The following is a 10,171-nucleotide window of genomic DNA, read 5'->3' as shown; positions in this document are numbered from 1 at the left end:
CCTTTAAATCAATATCTTCGAAGCTGACAGAAAGATTCAAAGTTTACGCGAAAAAGGAGTTACCCACATGTTTTTAATGATGACCTTAGAATTCCAAATACAAGGGTTATCGGTAACAACGGGCAGCCATAGGGCGTCTTTATTTCATGGTGTGTGGGCGTATTTGTCTGGTAACTGTTCCTAAGTGAATTTTAATGACCACTCAGAAATAAATGACCCCATAAATGACACATGGGAATTCCTTACTGTTAAAAAATACTCACTTCGTGTATTGACGAACAATTAAAGTCAGTTATGAATTTTAACACAAAAAATACCAGATACTGTTACTGAATATTTATGTACACATGCACAAATATTTTATATTCGATAACAGATTTGTTTTGGACTAACATGGAATATGCATTCCTGTTCATTTATACTAAACAACAACAAAGCGAAATCGACACTATACGCTCGCTGTTATTGTGTGAGAGACATTTGCCACAACGACTGTGGAACCAAAGTCAACTATTTTCAACATCAGTCGTTAAGGAAATATATCGCTAAAACCTCTATTCCTAAAATGCCCTCGCGTATAGACACCAGCTTCTCTCGTTCTGAACATTTTCTTCTGCTACTAAAATTCTATGAAAACACCAACAATAACTTCCTTTTGCAAAAAAAGGTCATGAAGACAATTAATATTCTTGCTTGTTTTCTGATGTTATGATTGCTATTGCCCGTTGTCCTTGATACCATCACGGTTATTTTTCTGTTCATGTTACATGGTGGGGCGTCTAAGGAAGCTTGTACACTCAAAAGGAATGCCTTTATGAAGGAATTGTCAAGTTGCCATACTGAATGGAACGATCAAAACAACTGGCTTAAACGGAGACGACCGACCAGGCATCCAACCATGATTGAGGTTGAAGACAACTCTAGAAGAGTGCTTCCAAATGAACGTTACTCTTATAGATCAGAAATAAACATGATATGGACAACAAAACTGTAAAGAATGTTAAGGAAACTGCCAGATTACATGCTCAATCGAACAAACTTTGGAAACGATGGGTGCATCATATTAAGGAACAAACCTCTGTGTAATAGTTCGTCCATAGTTATACTTGTTTGGAGTCATCCATTTGCAGCCTAAATATTAGTAATCAGCTGTTTAATAACTTGGTTAAAATGCCATGCAATGTAATTTTGAAGGCAATTTCAAGTAATATGCTGTAATTAAAGCGGGCTGAATGTTCTTTCTTGGATGAAATGTATAATTATACAAAAAACACAGCATTATTATTTGACTTAAATATATCCGATCTGTAGGTTTATTTGTTCACTGAATTTTTGGTGGCAACTGATTAGGGTGGACAGATGCCACCGAAAATTCAGTGAACAAAAACCCTCACATCGGATATACCTAAGCCAAATAATCGATGTCTACCGATCGCAACAATCAAACAACGTAGCATTTTATTACATCTTAGTAGCTTCTGGGTTGCTGTAAGAACCACCTGCTTCAACTCCAGAGAGGATCTTGCAGCTTATTTAACTCCTTGATGGGGCTCTGCGAATATTGCAACATGAATGCTAATACAAATTTAAAAGAACTGTTTTACGTCACACAAGTAGAAAGTCCTCTTCAACTGACACAGTGCCAGCGGCTTATGAATAATTGACAAAAACAAATAATAAAGCATTAAGTTTATCCGCCGTAATCCTAGAGGTCGAATGAAAGAGGTGGGACAGAGGATTATCGCACTAAACGCACTTGCCGTAATTAAATTAGATGTCCAGTAGCGCTCTGTTAAACTGCTTAGTACATCCGGCCAACTGGACCGCAATTAAGAACAGTTGTATAATAATCGCTCACTTAAGTAATTACAAATCATGCTAGCTTGCTTTGACAAAGATTTTAAGGTTACCTGGATCAGTGGAACCGCTGCTAGCTTAGCCACGAGGTTAGCTATCAAGAGCTCCATGTTCAAAATAAATAATCAATGTTAAAATTTCGTAATGAAAGCGGTCTCAAAACAGACACCACTGCCTTAAAATTGACTTTTTTGAATGGTCACCAGGGTTACATCTACTGTTCTAACCACCTTCTATAGCGGCTCTACACTACCACAGGAAAAGCGTTGGAATGGTCTCACACAAAAGCTTAAATTTAAAATGAAACAATGTGCATTTGAAATCTGTACAACCACGTTTATCGATTTGAGGTTTGACTCTTGCGGCAACGAGGTTAAAGATCATCCAAAAATACCAGCCGATATCACACATACCACTCCAAAGATGCAAAATTTTCAACGATAACACAAAGGTATACTGAGCTATATGGAAATAAAACCGTATTAAAGAGACATTAAGTTACTTTGGTGTGTTATTAATAATCACCAGGACTCTCATTTTACTGAATGAGTGGTACATTGTTATCTCTTCAGAAGCGAAACAATAGATTTCTCCAATAACTAAATAATTGTCAGCGTCACAATCAATGTCAAGGTAATAAGCAAATGTGGAATATTCAATTACTATGGCAGACCATTCATAAGAAATTTTTAAGTGAGATCTATATCAGTTGCTATGGTCTGTTTTACGTTTTTCAGTCCAACTCATAAATAATCTCAAACACGAAGAGTTTATAACTGTTATATGACAATTGCACACAAACAGCTGGCCGTCAGTGACCACATTAGACAAGCATTTTTGAAAATTACCGTCTAGTTTTGTCCCAACGGGAGTTTTGCAGTTGACGAACGCTACGTTAAACGCTTTTTTCCTGTTTGCCTAGAATGCATAGCAAACATAATTGAGCTATCGAAAACAAAACACACACGCCAAAGAAGAAAACAAATCATTGTATACTACATAAGTTCATATCTTGCATTACTAAATTCCACTAAGACACAGTATAGCAGAGCTATAGTTAGAAAAGGGTGTCATCTCACCAGCAAGTATTTCGTCTATGGCTAAATTGTTCGCATCCCAGACACGGTGGTGGTTTCAGTCTAACGAGGTCATAACAATCTTGTTTGTTTTCCTGAAAAACTGCTTTCACAATAAATGTCTTGACGCTGAGGAAAACAGAGATGCTGGCCAACTCTAACATCACGATGACGCAGTCAATTTGGCACTGTTGATTCAACTTGTGCAGATCGGAATATAATTACGAGAAAGGAAGTAAAGGCCTTCCTTAAAAAGGATCTATGCCTCGTCTTCCTCAACGTCAAAGTTCCGTTGAACAGAGAGTTGTAGTCGGCAGTTCCTGGAAGCTTGACGCATCTAGTTTGGTGCTGAAAGTGAAGTCAAACGTATCATCTGCTGCAGAGCAGTTAAATCGTCTCACGTGTGGGACAGATTTGCTTCTACGCTGCCGCCGTCTTTTTGCGATGTCCGCCATATCGCTGATTTGACTTTCCACCTCATTCAAGGTATTTTCTACCACAGGAGATGAATCCCCGCTGCGAGAGGAAGTTTCGCTGGACGCCGAGCTGATGTTCCCTGAGATGGATCGACGCCTACCAGTGAACTCCATCTTTAACTTCTCCATTAATATTCTGATAAGAAGTAAGCCACTAAGCTGCAAAGTAAAAGGCCTTCTGTACAGCTAATCGAGACCAGAAATGCTCGCGCGCGTGGCATCACGACGTCTTTTTATCATCCGATTCCATCGAGCTTTTGGAGTCGGTGATTGGCGTTTCACGTGACGTCTCGGTAATTTGACGCTAATTGCAGTTTTCCTAAGGGGAATGCAAACATTGCAACAAGTGCTGGATCAACAGAGAATTCCGCATTTCAAGATGTCTTGATAACCTGTACTAAATTTAGATTTAGATTTAATGAATGATTATGTGCTAATAAAGCGAGGTGTAACTTAAATCTCAGAAAAAGTATCAAATGAGAATTCCACTTACATTTTGCTATAATCATTTCACTCAGTCAGTTGTGAGAATCTGCTGATAAATTATTTAGATTATAGTTTTCTTAATTGAGTCCTAGTATTTCTTCTTGATTAAGAAATTAAATGTTTTCCACCTTGAACAATCTAGCCCAAATTTCATGAATTCTTCGCGCACACTAGTCTCTATCTTTTTCACACAACGCCATCCTTGATTATTTGAGGTTTATATTTCCTCTCAATGTTTTTCTACCTTGATAGCCTACTATTTTAAAGATCACAAATTAAAAAAGAAAAAGAAAAAAAAAAAAAGAAAAACAATATGACTTAAATATTTCGCAAGATAGGTCATTCAAAACTTGATGTAAAGTAGGTCTACGCCATTATGGATTCACGGTAATTATAATTAATTAACTGTTGTTAGTTTATTTATTTTTTTAATCTATCATAAAATGTCTAGTAATGAGTGGGTTCACTGAATTTGGAATACAACCAGCACTTGTGTATCACCACAAATCTTGATTACCTCGGTATAAATAAGTTTTTTAACATCATCGACCGGAAGAAGGATATCGATAATATGATGCTTTCAAACAAAGAAAGTAACGGTAAATAAGAACACAAGTAAGCATAGAAGTAAACCAAACTCTAGAATCTTCCTTTGAAAGTGAAAAATATATATGTCTTGTCAATTTGTTTTAGTTGTACATTTTTCTTTTTTCGGCTTTGTTCCATTTCTTTTTTCCTTTTTGATGTTGTAATTTAATCAGTGTAAGACTCGTCAATGGTGCTAATAATAAAAATATACAATTCTAAAATGGATGGTTAGCCTTTAAAAAAGGACATCTAAAAAAAGCTGAACTATTTTCGAACTGATCTCAATACGATACCGGAGGTATTTTTAACATGAAATTTTATTGCATGAGCGAAGTGACATGCAATCAAATGAGTTTTCAATTTGGTAGGTTTTTTTTAGACAATGGTTTAATATGTGTTGACACTATTGGTTTAAATATAGTTTAGCGGTATACACACTGGTGGAGCCTTTGTTGGGGAGAGCTTCCTTGACAAACCGCTTCAGAACTTGAGCACAATTCAGGTATGAACGTCTTGACTAAAACATCTTTAAGCTCAGTTGCAATATTACGTGCTTAGTCAGTTCTTCAGCGACCTAATAATAGCTTGGTCTAGATGGCTGCTTTTTATTATATTGTCTCCCACTTGCACTTGACCTTAAATGGTTTTTACGTGGTTATTAGTTATATTTTATTTAACAACATTTCGTTTTCCCTTCAAGTTTTTTACTGCCTTTTGATTCTCTTACCACGTAGGTACTTGCCTGATTTTCAGAGCGACCTGTACCGTGTTGAGAATCGGGCTAGGTAGGCACATAATCACAAACCGATGTTAGCTAGAACAAGCTTTCGGCAATACGGCCGTGAAGAAGTGATACGTTACTTACTTGACGTCAACAATTTTTACTTGTTTATGTTTTAAAACTCGACGCGAGTGTGTTTTTTAAAGTAATACTGTACATGTAATTCGATCTTATCGATACCTTACAAATGTAAAATACGCGATGTCTGTAAGAGGTTTTACACCAACCCGATAAATCAACTGGTACTGATCATCGTTCTTAACTGACTCCGGTTTCTGTAGGATGAGGCGACTACTCAAATTCCTGGATGGAATGACAGTTCATTACAGGTTAGAACCGTGGCAAGATCCTCTCACTACGTTTCTACCCCCTAGTGCATAAATACAGACTGAAAAAAGTCTACATACGATCCAAGTGGCCCATCAGGCCAGAGCGAGGAGTTTCTACTCCTCTCTGGATGGGATGCTGGTCCATTTCAGGGTCACCCCCTAGCATTGAATTCGCCGATAGACATTTATACACCTGGGTAGATAGATGCACTGTGAGAGTAAAGTGTCTTGCCCAAGAACACAACACAATTCCCGGACAGGGCTCGTACCCGAGCCGCTCTATCCGGACACGAGAGCACTAACCGTGCCACGAGGTCACCGCGCCTCTCTATTTAGAGCGGCGAACTGTCAAACTTGACCGGAATTCCATTGCAGGTGTAACCAGTAATTATTCTTCGGTACAGTTTATTCCAGTCAAGAATAATAAGAATAAAAATAAGAACCTAGCGGACTAATATCGGGGGACATTAAAGAAGACTTAAATGCAAAAATGAATATTTACAATTCTGGTCAATTGGTAAGTCAGGTCTTGTTCTTTCGAGGCCAAACCGCCTTTTGATCTCACTAGTGACGTTTCGTAGTTCTTTAATTTTGTGCCCCAATTGTGATCTGTTATGACAACAGAACTAAATAAAGCATAGGCTTCACCGCAACGGCCTTTTTGTTAATGCGCTAGACAGCCTGAACTCCGGATCAAGACACTCTACTCTCACAGTGCCACTCATCCAGAGTATAAACGATAGGTGCCGGCAAATTTAATGCTGGGCAGGGGTAAGGCGATGGACCAGCATCCCATCCAGTGGGATGTAGAAATCGTCACACCTGGATGCTGAAAGCTACTTGGGTAGATTACTTCGCCTTATGCTAACTTTTTACTTACGCAACCATTGGTTTTCGGCCTGGCATGGTCTAGAAGAATAATGCCGGGCATTATGTTGGTTTCCGAAGCAGTTACTTTCTGGAGTATTTCCACTAGTTACGATCTAGACCTAGTCCAGCAGGGTGGGAGCCCAGCGCGATCTTGGGGTACTTATGTCAGGTACAGCCAGCTTCAGTGATCACATGCACGCCCAGGTGAATAAGGTTAACAAAATGCTAGGTTTCATCCGTCGCACTATCAGCGGGAGCAAAATTTTATTACCAACTCTGAGCTCCCTTTATGTGTCTCTCGTACGTTCTCATCTCGAGTACGCCTCTGAAATCTGGAGCCCAAACTCAGCTACTATGATAAAAAGAATAGAAGGGGTACAACGACGTGCGATTCGGCTTATGTTACCCGATTTTAGCCGTATAATGAGCGCTTAAAACGTCTCAACCTGCTACCACTGGTTTACCGCAGAGAAGTCAAGGACCTCTCAACCTTTTATAAAATGAAGAACGGGCATTTTAACTCTTCATTTAATTCGTATTTTCAATTTTGTTCTGATGAGAGATTAAGATCACACACTAGTAATAAGCTGAAAATTACTAGAGTCAGGACGGAACTTTGTAAGGGAACCCTTTTTTTAACAGGATTCTGTATTTATGGAACAATTTGCCCGATGAATTGAGGACTGCCAACTCTAGTGTTTCTTCCTTTAAGAGATTATGTACTATTTTTTATAAAGATAAGGTTTTCGACCCTGAGCACCCCTATACCACCTGGGTTAACATCAGCAGTTAGTTAGTTAGGATGTTACTTAGCCAGTCAGTTAGTTAGATTGTTATTTAGCGAGTTATAGTTAGGTAGTTAGTAGATAGTTAATAAATTGCTTGTTAAATGATTAAGCTTTTATATATTCATACATTTTATTTTCATAATGGGTTGACTAGCACGTATGGTTCGTCAGTTCCCTTCTAGTCTTCCTCACTGCCTTGTTATGTACTAAGATGTTTTTTATTAATGTGATTATTACAATTATTGTTAATATTATTATTTTGTAATATCGTTTATGTTTTTTTTTTTCTTTGTTATATAATCGCAGTGAAAATTGAATAAGTTAAATTAAATTACCGGGTTACCCACCAGCACGAGAGAGCTGCGAAAAGAACAAAAATCAAGAAAAACCTCTGGGACCAGGGTACAGCAATTCATATCCTGGAACCCACTTGTATGGAAGGTCCGGCGGTCCGAAGAGCCGCCAAGCGGATCGCCACAACTATAGGAACAGAACTACATGCATTCATAGAAATAGAAAATAATATATCTCTTTTTCCATGGGCGACATTGCCAGCGGCATGGATGGCAGGCGCGTGCGCCCTACGACGACGACGACGACGTGGCGACATGGCGGCCGGCGGTCATTATCCGGGTAATAGTTTGGATCGCAGGCTCAAGCCAGGTTAACATGTTGTCATCAGGAGCTCCACTTTTAAGCTTGACTAAATCTAAATTAGTAAATTTCGTGCTATGCCTGATCCACCGCTAGAGACTGCTTCATTCCGCTCAGTCGGTAGACGTTTCCAATTCTGGAGCAACTCGCTGATTTCTCTTTCCCCCATCCCCCTTGATATGAAGCTGCAGAAGGCATCTGGTCATTTCAAACTCTCGTTGTGATTAGACGAACGAGAAGTCGACAATATGCGCCGGCGAACTAAAGAAATTGAAACAGACTCTAAGGCAACCAGTTCACTACAACTTAAAGGTAACAGAAACCAGTTGGAGTTTAATTCTCAGCTCCTTGACTGTCTTGATCTCTAATCTGTCCGAGCGTGTCCGTGCGAAACCTTCTGGCGGTTTAAGAGCAACTCCAAAAGGCCAAGTCTGTCGTCGAGAAGTGCACTAAGTTGATTCGCTTTGCAGACAAAACCCTGCTCTATGGTTGGGCTGCAGTTGAAGAGTATGATGAGTTTGGTGAGCTCACGGGCGATTCCGAAGACGAGAAGAAGCTTTATACCGCTGAGTGACATGTATACTTTCTAAGATCAAACAAAAGTCTGTCAAACCCCCGGTCAAACCTCACGGCTGAAGGTTTTCAATAGCAAACGCTCGGAGATACCGAGATTTTCAAGCTTCAAAAGAACCCCCGGATCTTCTGCTTCTGCTGTATCTCTTCCTTTTCGTCTAACAGTAAGTGTTTATTTTGTGTACTTTAAGTTCAGGACATTTTTGGTTCTGATGAATTTTGTTCGTCCATACTTCTTATGTATTAATGGAGCTAATTTAATTCACTATATTTGTTGTATCTGTGGCTTTATTCCCGTTTGAATATTGAAGTGTTTGCCACTTGGCCCTGTGCGTTTATTGTTTTGCCGCTGGGCACTTGCGCACATGTTTTACCCTGCATGGTTGCCACTGAGCTTTTTCGTGGCTACTAGTAGTTCTCTTAGTAGTAGTCTGTTGGCATTCGATAGCTGCTGTATGTGCCACTGGGCGTAAGCACGACTCGATCAGGCACTGGACGGCCCGCGACTGTCTTCCGTTCAATTTTCATTTTGTTATATTAATATTTCTAAAACTGTGCTTTACCATTCAAATAGGACCGTTTATGTTGAATAAAAAAAAAACGAGATGCTCCTTCTATACGACTGGTTTCTTATTTACACAACGTTAGAAATCATTTTGTTACGTTTCGCTGCAGAGTGATCAGACAACAATATAAACTTATGAGGAGAGTGCTGGGCAGACAGCAATGTAGTTTGATCTACAATACCAGATGAAAGTGGTTAGAACACCAAAGTTGGATGACGCATCTACCGGTAGAGATCTTATCAGGCAAAAGATACCTTATTGCTATTTATTTTGGCGGGACTTATTAGTTTTCGCGATTTTGAGAGACCAGAGGAAAAACGCTTTGGCGAAAATTAACAACGCAAAATTTAATACTTTGTTGTATGATTTGTTAATCGACGTATTACTTTGCCAAGAGGGGAGAAAGCAAGTGTTACTGGGGTAGTAAAGGGTGAGTCAACTCTTCCGCTCGAGGATCCATTTCAAGAAATTGACAATGTCTTTCAGCTGTAAGCTCAAATAGATGGTGTACATGACACTGTCTTTTCTCTGTTTTGCTGCCAAAAAAAAGCATGTGAAACCGTTTCAAGTTTCGTTTTGTTATTTTATATGGTTTTGTACAGTGTCATTGAAAACTATTGCTTTGGAAGATTAAATCAATTCTGCCTATTCTGAGACCGTTTGCCATAATGAAGATCAGAATTTTGATAATTTTAGCGAAATTTAGTTCCTGTTAACCTAATTTTTTGGGCAAATCGCGAAATTTAATTCCTAAGAAATGTGTTGCTCCATTTTCGACAAATTAAGTTCCCGCGAAAATAAGAAACAATAAGGTAAGTAACTACTAGTTAAAGATGTTTCGCACAATTGATCCTACACGACATATTGTCCAGTATAGCAAAAACTTCGGCCGGCCATAGCAACCTTCGGATACGAGATGTTCTAAATGTCATCGACCTGTAAATTAAGACGTTTCATTTAAGTAGCCGGAATATCACGATAGACAAGGAGTGGTATAGGAAGTGACGTGCATCGCATTTAATGTTGCCATGTTTGTTCATTGCTCTGAGGTTACCGAAAGAAAATGATATATTACATGTACAAGGCTGGATAACACGCACCGCGCTGACTTAATCAAAAGAGTGGTT

The sequence above is a fragment of the Orbicella franksi genome, chromosome 14 (genome assembly GCF_964199315.1).
Source record: "Orbicella franksi chromosome 14, jaOrbFran1.1, whole genome shotgun sequence".
In the NCBI taxonomy this organism is placed as follows: domain Eukaryota; kingdom Metazoa; phylum Cnidaria; class Anthozoa; order Scleractinia; family Merulinidae; genus Orbicella; species Orbicella franksi.
Note: the sequence above shows the minus strand (reverse complement) of the source record.